Consider the following 12510-nt stretch of genomic DNA (forward strand, 5'->3'; position numbering starts at 1 on the left):
TTGACATCTTTCTTATATATATATATATTATATATATATATATATATATATATATATATATATATATATATATATATTTCTTGTTAATTAATACCTAATTATAGGAGCCCCAAGAGTTAGCTCAATCGTTAAGTGGGGGTCTCACCAGATGGGAGGTCACAGGGTCAATTCCCGTAAGCTCTTGGGGTCGGGCTATTGATGGCCCAAAGGTTTGATCCCTTATGGATCAGCCTAGTCTCTAAGTCGTGGACGTAGCGGCCACCAAGTGACCAAGGGTGGTCATGAACCACACAAAAAAGAAAAAGAAGAAGAAAAAGGAACCTAATTATGGGATGTAAAAAAGCCTAGTCTCGAAGCCGTGGACGTAGCGGCCACCTAGTGACCAAGGGTGGTCGTGAACCACACAAGAAAGAAGACGAAGAAGAAAAAGAAACCTAATTATGGGATGTAAAAGAGCCTAGTCTCTAAGCCGTGGACGTAGCGGTGACCTAGTGACCAAGGGTGGTCGTGAACCACACAAGAAAGAAGAAGAAGAAAAAGAAACCTAATTATGGGATGTAAAAAGAAAAAGAAACCTAATTATGGGATGTTGAAAGAGAAACATTTCAACCATAAAAATGTTTCACAAAATGGGGAGAAAACTTATGTCTCGCACATTAAAGAAGAAAAAGAAACCTAATTATGGGATGTTAAAAGAGAAACATTTCAACCATAAAAATGTTTCACAAAATGGGGAGAAAACTTGTGTCTTGCACATTAAATTATCATTGATTCACATTATTTATTTATGACTTAAATTTTGTTTGGTGGTTGTTTAGGTATATTTTTTCTTATGAAGTTCAGATTTCTCACACATTATAAAAAATAAGTATAATATATACAATTAAATATAATATATACAATTTATTTGAAAAAAATCAGATATAAATATATATATATATATATATATATATATATATATATATATATAAGGTTAAAATTCAATTTTTTTTACTAAACATTAATATTTTAAATATTACTAAAAAAGGGTCATAGTTTGTACTTGAATAGACATCAGTCATTAATTATTCAAGTACAAGCTATGATCATTTTTTTAGTAATACTGAAATATTGATGTTTAGTAAAAAAAATTGAATTTTAACCAGATATATATATATATATATATATATATATATATATATATATAGATATATATATATAAAATTCAATTTTTTTAACTAGACATTAATATTTGAAGTATTACTAAAAAACGATCCTAATTTGTACTTGAATAATTAATGACTGATTGTCTATAAATGCACTCTAAACCATCAATGGTGGATGTGTTTTGATTTCTTTTATATATATTTATATATATTTTGATTTTTTTCTAATTACATGTAAAATGTATATTTTTTCTTTAAATTTAAGTTGACACATTGCTGACACATATTTGATATAATAAAAGATAAATAAATCAATACTCTATATATGACTTAATTAAAATTTATTTATTTTTATACTAAAATTAAAATATATAAAACTAAATAATTATTATATCTTTGATTAGTTCCTTAATCTGTGTTAATATAGATTGAGAATGTAATGAAGTTTGAATGAAATAAGTTAAAAGTAATAACTTTTATAATTACACTATATGATGTGCTAATCTAGCCATAGAGGTATAAAGTACAAATGATAATTAGTGACATATTATATGTACACAAAGAAAACTACTATGGAAAGTAGAATTGAAAACAATTCAAAATTGGAAATAATCAAATAGTATGTACACAATTCATAAAACATTATGCACATCAAATTCATATTAGATATAATTAGAGGGAAAAGCACTAGGAATTTGACCCAAGATGGGAAAGCTGATCCCAGATATAAATCGAATAATGTGTATTCTAACACTATGAGTTAAGAAAAGATAACAAGAAATTTAGGAAAACACATCAAATCATTACGTTAAAGACAAAGAACGATATGTGCAAAAATTATATATATCTATCTATCTATATATATATATATATATATATATATATATATATATCTATATCTATATATATATATATATATATATATATATATATATATATATATATATATATATATATAATGTCATTACAGTAAAAACTAGATGTGACGGTAAAAAAATTTCCACTCAAAACAATTGTAAACATTACATGTGAAATATTTAAAACAATATCCACAAATGACTATCCCTTGTCTACCTATAAAATGAATAATTGAGTCCTTGAGACTAAGGGCGAACAATTGGGTTGTCTTTTAAACCTCAGAAGGGTCACAACATATTTGACCTAGGATAATAAATGAGCACAGACAAAGTCAGGGTCTTGTGCTAGAGATTTGAAGAGAAGGTTGTAAGAAAAAGGAGCCAAAGAATTCAGGTAGCACCTACATAGAATAAAGATATGAAAGCTTATTAGAGAACTAAAGGATGTCATTACTCTATTGATATAATAGGAACAAGTTGAAAAAAATAGCAAGATAATATATACTTGCTAGTTGGTATACAAAATTTACAATTGTAGGCAAAAGTTTCTTCCATAGACCTAGTGGATTGGTGTAGAACTATAGAAAGCAAAAAATATAGAGTTTCCCTTGGATAAATTGAAGAATGGGAAGTAGGCTTACTTGGAATCCATTGCAAGCTTTACTTTCCTCTTGGCTTGTAAGCTCCAACCGTAACTCCAAATGCTATAATTAGAATCTGAACATACAACCAAAACAAAACAAGAATCCATTACATCTACACATAATAATTCAATTACTTTATTCAATGAATCAACAAGGCATTGAAATACATGAATGTAAATGTAACACAACACATATAGGAAAAATAGGAGAGAGTTTACAACCAAGAATAGTTGTTGATCTTGTAGAGATCTCCCCAAGTTGATTTGTCTTCCCCTGTCACAAAGCACACTTCAATATCATTTTAATGCATGAAGATGATGACTCTCTTAGATTCAAGGTAGCAACATGAGTGCATGATTAGCCTCCAAAATCCAACCTTGATGTTATGGATGGCGATAAATTTATAGGAGAGGGATAATAGTTTTGGATTTACCATAATAAGCTCGAGATCCATTTATGATGGTTGGATGAGCTCAATGGATAAGAGGTGAAATCTCCATGGTAGGATCAAATAGGACTCAAGTTTCTTATCCATAGTAAATGGTTAAACCAACCCTTGGAAGCTTTTGGAAGAGGAAGCTTCAAAAATATTTTTAATTTTCTCAATTCTAGAATCAACGCACCTCCAACAAGGAGAAACTAGTGTTGATCGGTGTTGGTGTAGAAAGGAGCAACCAACGTTGAACATAGGTGGCTAAAGGAGCGGGGTGCGATGGGGCTTAAAAGCATTTAATTTTAGTAGTTAGACCCAGAAACTCAGAGATTTGGAAAGGGCATGCTTAGGGCTTTGTGTAGGGATGTTGACGACATGTTCATCGATGTGGATTGATCCAGTTTGCAGGCCTATTGACCAATGCGACAAAATGACCTATAACACTAGTGGTCTAGAAGAGGTAGGGGTCAAGCTCTACCTGGGGCATAACCAAAACAATTTTGTTGGATGTCATATGGATGTTAAATATTAAAATATGATAGTTATCATAATCAATGACGCATAAAATCTTCAAACATTTTACCTGAAATGAACACCCTCAACGCCATGTTACCCAAAGGACCAGCATAGGAGGACCATAGGGAAACCTTGTCAAGATAGTGCTCTGGGATTAGTAAACATAATAATATAGAAAGAGAGAGAGAGAGAGATAAACAAACCAAATATACATGTTGGAGCACTGATATCCAGTAGGGGAGTCGAACTTACCATTAGAAAGACCAAAGCCCTCGACCAGACTTATGAAGTTGAAATCCTTTCCCAAGGGCTAATAATTGCACTAGACGCTCAAATTGCACAAGGAACAGAGAATTGGCATTAAAGGAAAAGGGTAATTGGGAAGTTTAGCCATAAGATTTTAACCATATAATCCAAAATAGGGAATTTCGTTCCCTATGCAGGTGATGAGGTAGCTAATTTCACCATGGGAAATTTGATCCAAACAGGACCAAAGGCCATAACAGGGAGAGGCCAAATGCTATTGCCCAAAAATACTTAAGGGTTGGAATGTTGTCATTAAGACATGCAAAACGAGTTATCGCAAAGTTAAATGTTAACCATTTATCACTTAGTTGAAACATAGATTCGAAAAAACTCATTGATAAGAGCTACAAAATAAGGATATAAGAAGTTACTAGAGTTCCATCAATCTGACATCCAAATCACGCACCTGTTGGAAATATTGAGAGGGGAGGCTAATTAATATTCATTATTACAATTAGTATTTATTAATTTTTAACACATTAAACAATAAAGAACCTTCAACACATAGAAAGAACAATGCACACAAAATTTAAGTGGAACCCTTCTAGGAGAAAAACCATTGAATCACTACAACAAAACCCTGTGATTAGCATCCCTTTTTGCTGCCTTTTTTGTGTCAATTTATCAAATATGGTGCAAAACGTGATGCAAAGTTTGCACCGAGTTTTGCACCAAGTCTTACACCAAGTTTAGCTCCAGGTATTGTAATAAGTTCTGCACTAGATTTTACACCAGGTTTTACATTAGGTTTTATGCCAAGTTTTGTGCCATTCTTTGCACCATGTTTCGCATCAAGTTTGGCACCTAATTTTGTTTCACCAACTTTTTCGTCCTCTATTGCATCCAATTTTTGCACCTACACTTGGATCAACTTTTGCATCATCTTTTGTATCATTTTTTTGCATTCATTTGCGCATTCCCTTTGCACCAAGTTTTGCATCGAGGTTTGTGTCTAGTTTTGCATCTAATTTTACATTTACTTTTGTTGCATCCACGTTTACTTCTTGCTTTGCATCCATATTTACATCTTCTTTTTCATCTGTTATTGTGTCCATTATTGCATCCAATTTTCTTGTGCCATAATTTGCACCTAGTTTGCATCCACGATTGCATCCCTTTTTGTATCCACTTTTTCGTTAAGATTTGCATCAAGTTTTGTGTCTCATATTGTATCTACTTTTGCATTGAATTTTGTTTGCGTCCTATTTTTCATCCATTGTTGCACCCACGTTTACGTCCACTTTTTCATCCCTTTTTGCATCTTATTTTTCATCTTCATTTGCTTCTTTTCTTGCAATTATCGTTACATACACTTTTGTTGTGACACAATTTGAGCCATATTTTGTACTTACTGTTGTACCCACATTTGCTTCCAATTTTGCTTCCAACTTCGCATCCTCTTTTGCATCAAATATTGAATCTATTTTTGCATCCACTTTTGTGTTGGGTTTGCGTCTCATTTTGCATCTACTTCCATTGCATCCATATTTTTAATCAAATCTTGTTTCCACGGTTGCACCCATGTTTGCATCCACTTTACCATCTCTTATTGCATCTTGTCTTGCATCTAAGTTTGTGTCTTTTTTTGTGTCTGTTATTACATCCACTTTCTCATCCACTTTTTTTGTGCCATATATTGTGCCTATCATTGCAACCCACATTTGCATCTTCTTTTGTCTCCACATTTGCATCCTCTTTTGTGTCCAAGTTTGCATCAAATATTGCTTATGTTTTTTGCATCCTATTTTGCATCTACTTTTACATCTACTTTTGATGTGTTCAATTTTGCATCTAATTTTGTGTCCATTATTGCACCCGTGTTTTTGATCCATTTTTACATCCATTTTTGCATCCCATTTTACCTCATTTTTGCATCAAATTTTATGTTCTTTTTTGCGTTCATTGTTGTATCCACATTTGTTTCACCACAATTCATGCTAAGTTTTATGCCTATTATTTTACGCATTTTTTCTTCTACTTTTTCATCCATGTTTGCATCCTATTTTGTGTTCAAGTTTGCATAAACTATTGCATCTACTTTTTCATCCACTTTTGTGTCAATTTTTCCGTCTTATTTTGCATCTACTTATGTTGTGTCCACTCTTCATCCAATTTTATGTCTATTGTTGCCCCCATTTTTTTGTTCACTTTTGCATCCCTTTTCCAACATTCATCATATTTTTTGCATTGATGATATTTCTTATGACATTGACAATTATGAACCACTGATGACAATGTCAATAATTATAACGATGATGATAATGAAGATGACATGAATCGTGATTGTTATGATAATGACAATGATGATAAAGACATTTGAATTTATAATGAAAATGATGATGATGATGTTAAGGAAGTTGGCCAATCTTCCCAAATTTTAAATGTTTTCATGGTCATAATCATAATCGTTATCTTTGGCATCGTCTTCGAAGTGATCATCATCTAATCATCATTATCATTATTTTCATCTTGGTCATCATCAACAACAATAATGGCATGAATGATGATTATGATCTTTATGACGAAGATGAAAAAAATGATGATATAAATTACATTAATTATGATGAAAGGGATGATGAAAATTATAATGACGATAATAATGGTAGTGATGATGATCATCTTTCAAAAATAAAGTTGCTATTTCTCTTACATATATCATGTGTCTTAACAACCCTTTTTGAGCACTTGTAACATTTTTTGGGTTGATGATATTTCTTACGACACCTATAATTATGAAAAATTGACAACAATGTCCATAATCTTGATGATGATGACAACATGAATGGTGATTATGACGATAATGAAATGATACAATAATGATGACGATGATGGTGGCAATGATGAAGATTATGAAGATTATGACACTCTCTCTAAACTACAGAGATACTCATAATGAGACAAAACCGTACTCTCAAGTTGAAATATTTATATAAGAATGGATCTGGATTGATAAGAATCAACATTGATTTACACGATCATAGCCAAGATTGTAAAAATAGCAAGGCTTTGACTAACAAGTTCTATCTCTCTATTAGATCAGAGCACAATGTTGGGAGGCATAAGTTTATACACCACTACCTCTCTAGGCACTTACCCCACCAGGATGTTCACCAGGTGTGTCATCACATGATCATTTCCTAATCCGCTGTCATAATATTGGACAGGTCAGTAAATGTCGATCCTCATGACTATTCTTATATTGGATTAATGTACATGACTTATGACGGTTAGTCCTAGTCAAAGTAAAAATTCTCGAAGAATATTAGTCCCAGATGTTTATCCAATCCACCATTCTCCCTACTGGTGTCTTTACTAGGCTTGCGATTGTTAGTCCTAGCCATAGTACATGACACATGGATAATATGGTGTCGATCCTCACTCCCTCTCAACCAGGGAGAAGAAATCCACAAGCATAAGATTTTGTCAAGAATACCCATGATTTTCATAGAGAATACCATCATTAATTTGTTTTCATAGGATGAAGCTTTTATGATTAAGCATTCATATATTTGTGGCAAAATATTTCCCCTTTTGTCATTTGTGATGAAAGAAAATCAAAAAGTGAAAGCCAAAATCATTAAAGATACACTATAATGATTTATCTAAGTCTAAACTCTAAGGTTGAAGTGAAAATTCATGTAAATGTTATATCTATGAGTTGTGCCAAACTTATGAAAACCTTATATATATAAGAAAAAGAAAAATAAAGAAAAATAAGGTCCAATGAATGGTAACTCATGTATTCACTCCCTCTTTGGAAAACATATGAATGTATACACTCCTAGTCACACTTGATCACATATTTGTGATGGTTAAATCAAGAAGTGCTCTTTCCCCCTTGCATTTTCACTTGATCATTTAAGCACCTAATTGAGGATGTAGGGAATGTTTGTTGCTTGAGGGTTTCATGTCTACTCTTGGCTTACTTATGTCACACTACAATCAATTTATGTGACAGAGAGAAATACTGAAGTTTATGGAGTTATTAGAATAGTGTATTAAGTTAGTCACCAAACACACATGTATTACATCTTATTGAGCCACATTTGTGGGTTGGAGACTCATTTCTTGAGACCTTTAAGGGAGACCACTTTAGGGCTTTGATGGTATAGCTTACAAAATCTCTTGGTAAACATTGTGATTCATCCTTTCTTTTCCTCGAGACACTTGATAATATTGAAGTCACACCTAAAAATCCATGGAGATGGGGAGTATAAATTACTGGTGATGGAAATAGAATTGAGAAATAGAGGTTTTCCCATTTGCGATAATTGAGTCATAGACATTGGATACATGGTAGTAGTCCTTGATGTTAATTAACTAAAATTGTATTGTCATAATGCAAAACGAGGTAAACATATTGGTAACCTTGATGTCCTCATCATTCCAAATAATAATCATTCCACCCAAGTATCTTTAAGCATCAATCACTACTACTTGGCAATTCTTCCACCATTTGTTAATTATATGAGGTAGAACCTCACTCAATATGTTTGTTTCTTATATCAACATTATTGATGGGTGTTTTTCGTACTATTTTTATTTTAGGAGTCTTTGTTTTCCTTTATTGTTGAGGCCCCTCATGTTCCATGAGACTATTTTCATGGAGAATTTACACTGAAAGGAAGTATAATGTGACTTAAAAAAACACGTTTCAAGATTTAAGTGCTTGGAAAATGCCACTTCATGACTCCTATATTTCCTTAACCCGGGACCGAATGGTAAACTTGATGGCCATAAGGGCAATTGACCAATGAAAATCTCAAAAAGAGGTGACTTTTGACTTTATCACATATAAATTAATATACTAAAAAATATGTCCATAAAAATTTCATCAATCAATGAATCATTAAAAAAATAAATCCAAAACAATTTCATCAAGCAATGAATCATTACATTATAAAATACAATCTATAAACCTTTTGGGAACTTTTTGTTAAACCATTTTCGAAACCAACATATTTAATATTAATAACTAACAATAAAATGCACAATAACACATTTTTATAAATTAAATAACATGTTATCAAGCCTAAGAAATGTCACTAACAAAAAACTAAAAAGCACGCAACTAATGGGAGTGACCACTCAAGGCCACCATAAGACAATTAATTTATTAGTATCAAGATTAATGGGGACAAAGATTTACAAAGGACAAAGGAAAAACTATTTTAAATTTATTGTTTTATTAGGTGCAAGTAGAAAATTTCAAGATATAATGAATAGAAGAATTAATTTTATTGCATTAAGAAAACCTAAGCAAATTTTATAACTTAGAAAGGAAGAGATGTATAAAACCCATCTCAGAGACACGACACATGGAATTAAGCTACTTTTTATATATTAATTTACTTCTATCATAAAATCACAAATTTATCATGAATGGAATGTTTAAAATCCATTTTTTAGAAAAACAAAATATAATTTTTGATATAAAAAAATACCAAAAAATAAATATATTTTTTTAGAAAATAAAAAAATACTAAAACTAAATATATATTAAAAAAAACTAAAACATAAGGAAATATATATATATATATATATATATATATATATATATATATATATATATATATATATATATATATATATATATTGTTAATTCAAAATAATTTTTTAGAATTTTTTTAAACACTTTCCTCCATTCTAACAAGCAAAAATAATAATAGAAATAAGGACGGACCAAAAATCTTCCTTTCCCTAGTAAGTGTTTCCCACCATTCATTCCACTCACTTGAGTTATTTCATAAAATAGAGATAAGTTTTATTTCACACTCTTTTGGCAAAGCCTATTAAGCTTCGCTGGGATATATCTATTTCTTGATGGAGTCCTTGATATATCGATCAAGTTTTGATTCCTAGGAGATTAATTACAACAAATAAAACATGAGTAGTCTTAATTCCAAGTTCAATGCCTCTGATGGTGGACACAAGGATAGGGAGGGGTTGCTATCATGGTCATAACTCCAAGTTCATTGCCTCATGTTCGTGATCATGAAGTTTTCTCTTTTACATTATATTTAGGGAGTTCAAGGCAATTTGAATGGAATCATTCATTAGTACAAAATGACTAATTAGTTACTAAAAAACAACTAAAATTTGCATATAAACGACCATTTTTTAGTCGGTGATCAATAGTAACTAATTTACAGCGTCTTATAACGCGATCAACTTTTAGTCATTTTTAGCTTAATCATTAATTGGTTTCCTCAATTTTACCAACAAGTAGTATATTTAGTCATTAATTTTTCATTGGTTTAGGTGTTAATTGTCGCAATTAATGACCAAATATATAACAAAATATATTACTATATAAATTCTCGTGAAAGCCAATTAATGACCAAAGAAATATGACCAAAATGTTAGTCGTGTTATAAGACACTGTAAATTAGCTACTAATAGTCATATATATGCAAATTTTAGCCATCATTTAAAACCAATTAATGACCAAAGAAATATGACTAAATTTTAGTCGTGTTATAAGATGATGTAAATTAGCTACTAATAGTCGTATATATGAAAAATTTAGTCATCATTTTAATAAAAAAATTATCATTTGCAGTAGTCATTTGTCTTTTTTTGGTATTTTCATATTTATTATATAAACGACCAATTTAGTAGTTTCTATTCATTTCATTTAATTTCATTCATAATCATTATAAATGACTAATTTAGTCATATATTCATTTTATTCATGTTCATCATTAATTAATATAAACTACTAATTTAGTAGTTTTAGATTGATTTTATGTGTTTATTATTAATCACCATAGAATAATTAATATGATTTTGCGACTAAATTTCAAGAAAATGGCATACAATGTGCATGTTTGTCTAATATGATAACAAAAAGTTACATATGTTAATTACAAGGCTAGATAATATCAAGTGCAAATAAAAATATTTTCAACCATATAAATTTTATTATATAAAATATCAAATATTACAATTTGAGTTTCCAACTTAATATGGGTTGGACTACAATTTACACATGAAATATTATTTCATCATTTCAAAACATTATCACTGTGTTGCCAAAGAATTGCAAGTGAATTCACCAACTCTGAAGGCTTGACTATCAGTCTCTATAAGTGTGTCTTATGCAAGATATTGACTCTAAGGGTATCACTAGAAAGATTATCTTCTCTCTCTCATTTTGCATTTGTTGCTCCCGTGTTATTGTTCTCCTCTTTCTTCAATTATTGTTTCTTACCATCAATATTGAGTTCCTCTCTTGAAAATGAAAGAATATACAATGAAGAGTATAAGACATGAAAGACGATGAATACTTGAATATAAAATAAAGTAGACTATAAAAGATTTATACAACATATACCTCAACATTCGATAGTGGCCACTATGTGGCTAGATGACCTATATAAACAATGATAGAAAATAACACCTTAGGAACTTCATATTCAACCTTCAACAAAACCTTAGGCATAATCATACCAACTAAGTTACATGTTAAGAATACCAAGCAATAGATAACTTGTGAAAACAAATGGAAAAGAAAAAAATCAGTGTAAAAAACATCCTTATTGCTTGTTCTAAAAGAGTCATGTTCCTTAAATTTGGATATTATTTTTCCCACAGTAAAAGTTCCTCGCTATTATGACCTATGTTTTTAGGATCATAAGATTGGTCCAACATCATATTGCATTGTGGAGACAAAATGATTCAACTTTCCAAGATGAGTACCTCACTTGGTTGAATGAAGGTGCTAGTTGTGAGTAGTGTCAAACCCTTGGGGAAGCAGAACACTAAGGCCTAAGAAAATATATCACCACTTGTCCACTGAAATAAAAAATTTCAATCCCATAATGGCCTTTGGGAGTACATTTCATTGGATGGATATCACACTCTGAGAGATGAGTGTCTAATACAATGAGGAGTGTACATATATTGTCACAATGCCCCTCACAGTTAGAACCTATAGTTGTGTCCTATAATATTAATCATATTATATTATTTAACTATAAATTATGACTATCAAATAATTATTGGTATGAATAATTAGTCTGAAATTGTGTTTTTAGTATTTATGTATACATGAAAATATTCAGAAAAAAAAGGTACTTTTTGTGACTAGTTAATTCGAGTGAATCTACGTACACAAGAAATGATGGTGCATTGGTGTTTCTCTAGTGGTTATCCGCTCATTGTACCAATTGCTCCCATGTCCTCTACTGCTTTTGGTGAATTCCTCTTTGATGATGTCCAATGTCAATGCAGTGGACATGTATCCTCGATGTTTTTCCGAGCCAAAGGGAAGCTCCACAATTAACAACCAAAAAGTAGCCTCAAATATATTATTGGGGGCCAAAATGCAGTAATTATATGACAAGCCAAGAAACATTTCACGTTAATCATCTTCCCTTTAATATTGATTAATAATTTCTTTGCATGATCTTGTAATACTAAAGTGTCAAGTAGGGAAATTTAAAGTTAGTCATTCATCAATATCACCTTTGGGAGTGCTTAGTAGTTAATACTTCCTATTACACACACATTAGATCACCAACTTCAAGGATAGCAATATAAACACAACAAAAATGGAATTAAAAGAAATGCGAGGAAGTCAAATGCGACTAATCTTGACTCAAGAA

The sequence above is a fragment of the Pinus tabuliformis genome, chromosome X, assembly GCF_031772625.1.
Source record: "Pinus tabuliformis cultivar Carrire ecotype Pingquan chromosome X, CPIR1, whole genome shotgun sequence".
Classification (NCBI taxonomy): domain Eukaryota; kingdom Viridiplantae; phylum Streptophyta; class Pinopsida; order Pinales; family Pinaceae; genus Pinus; species Pinus tabuliformis.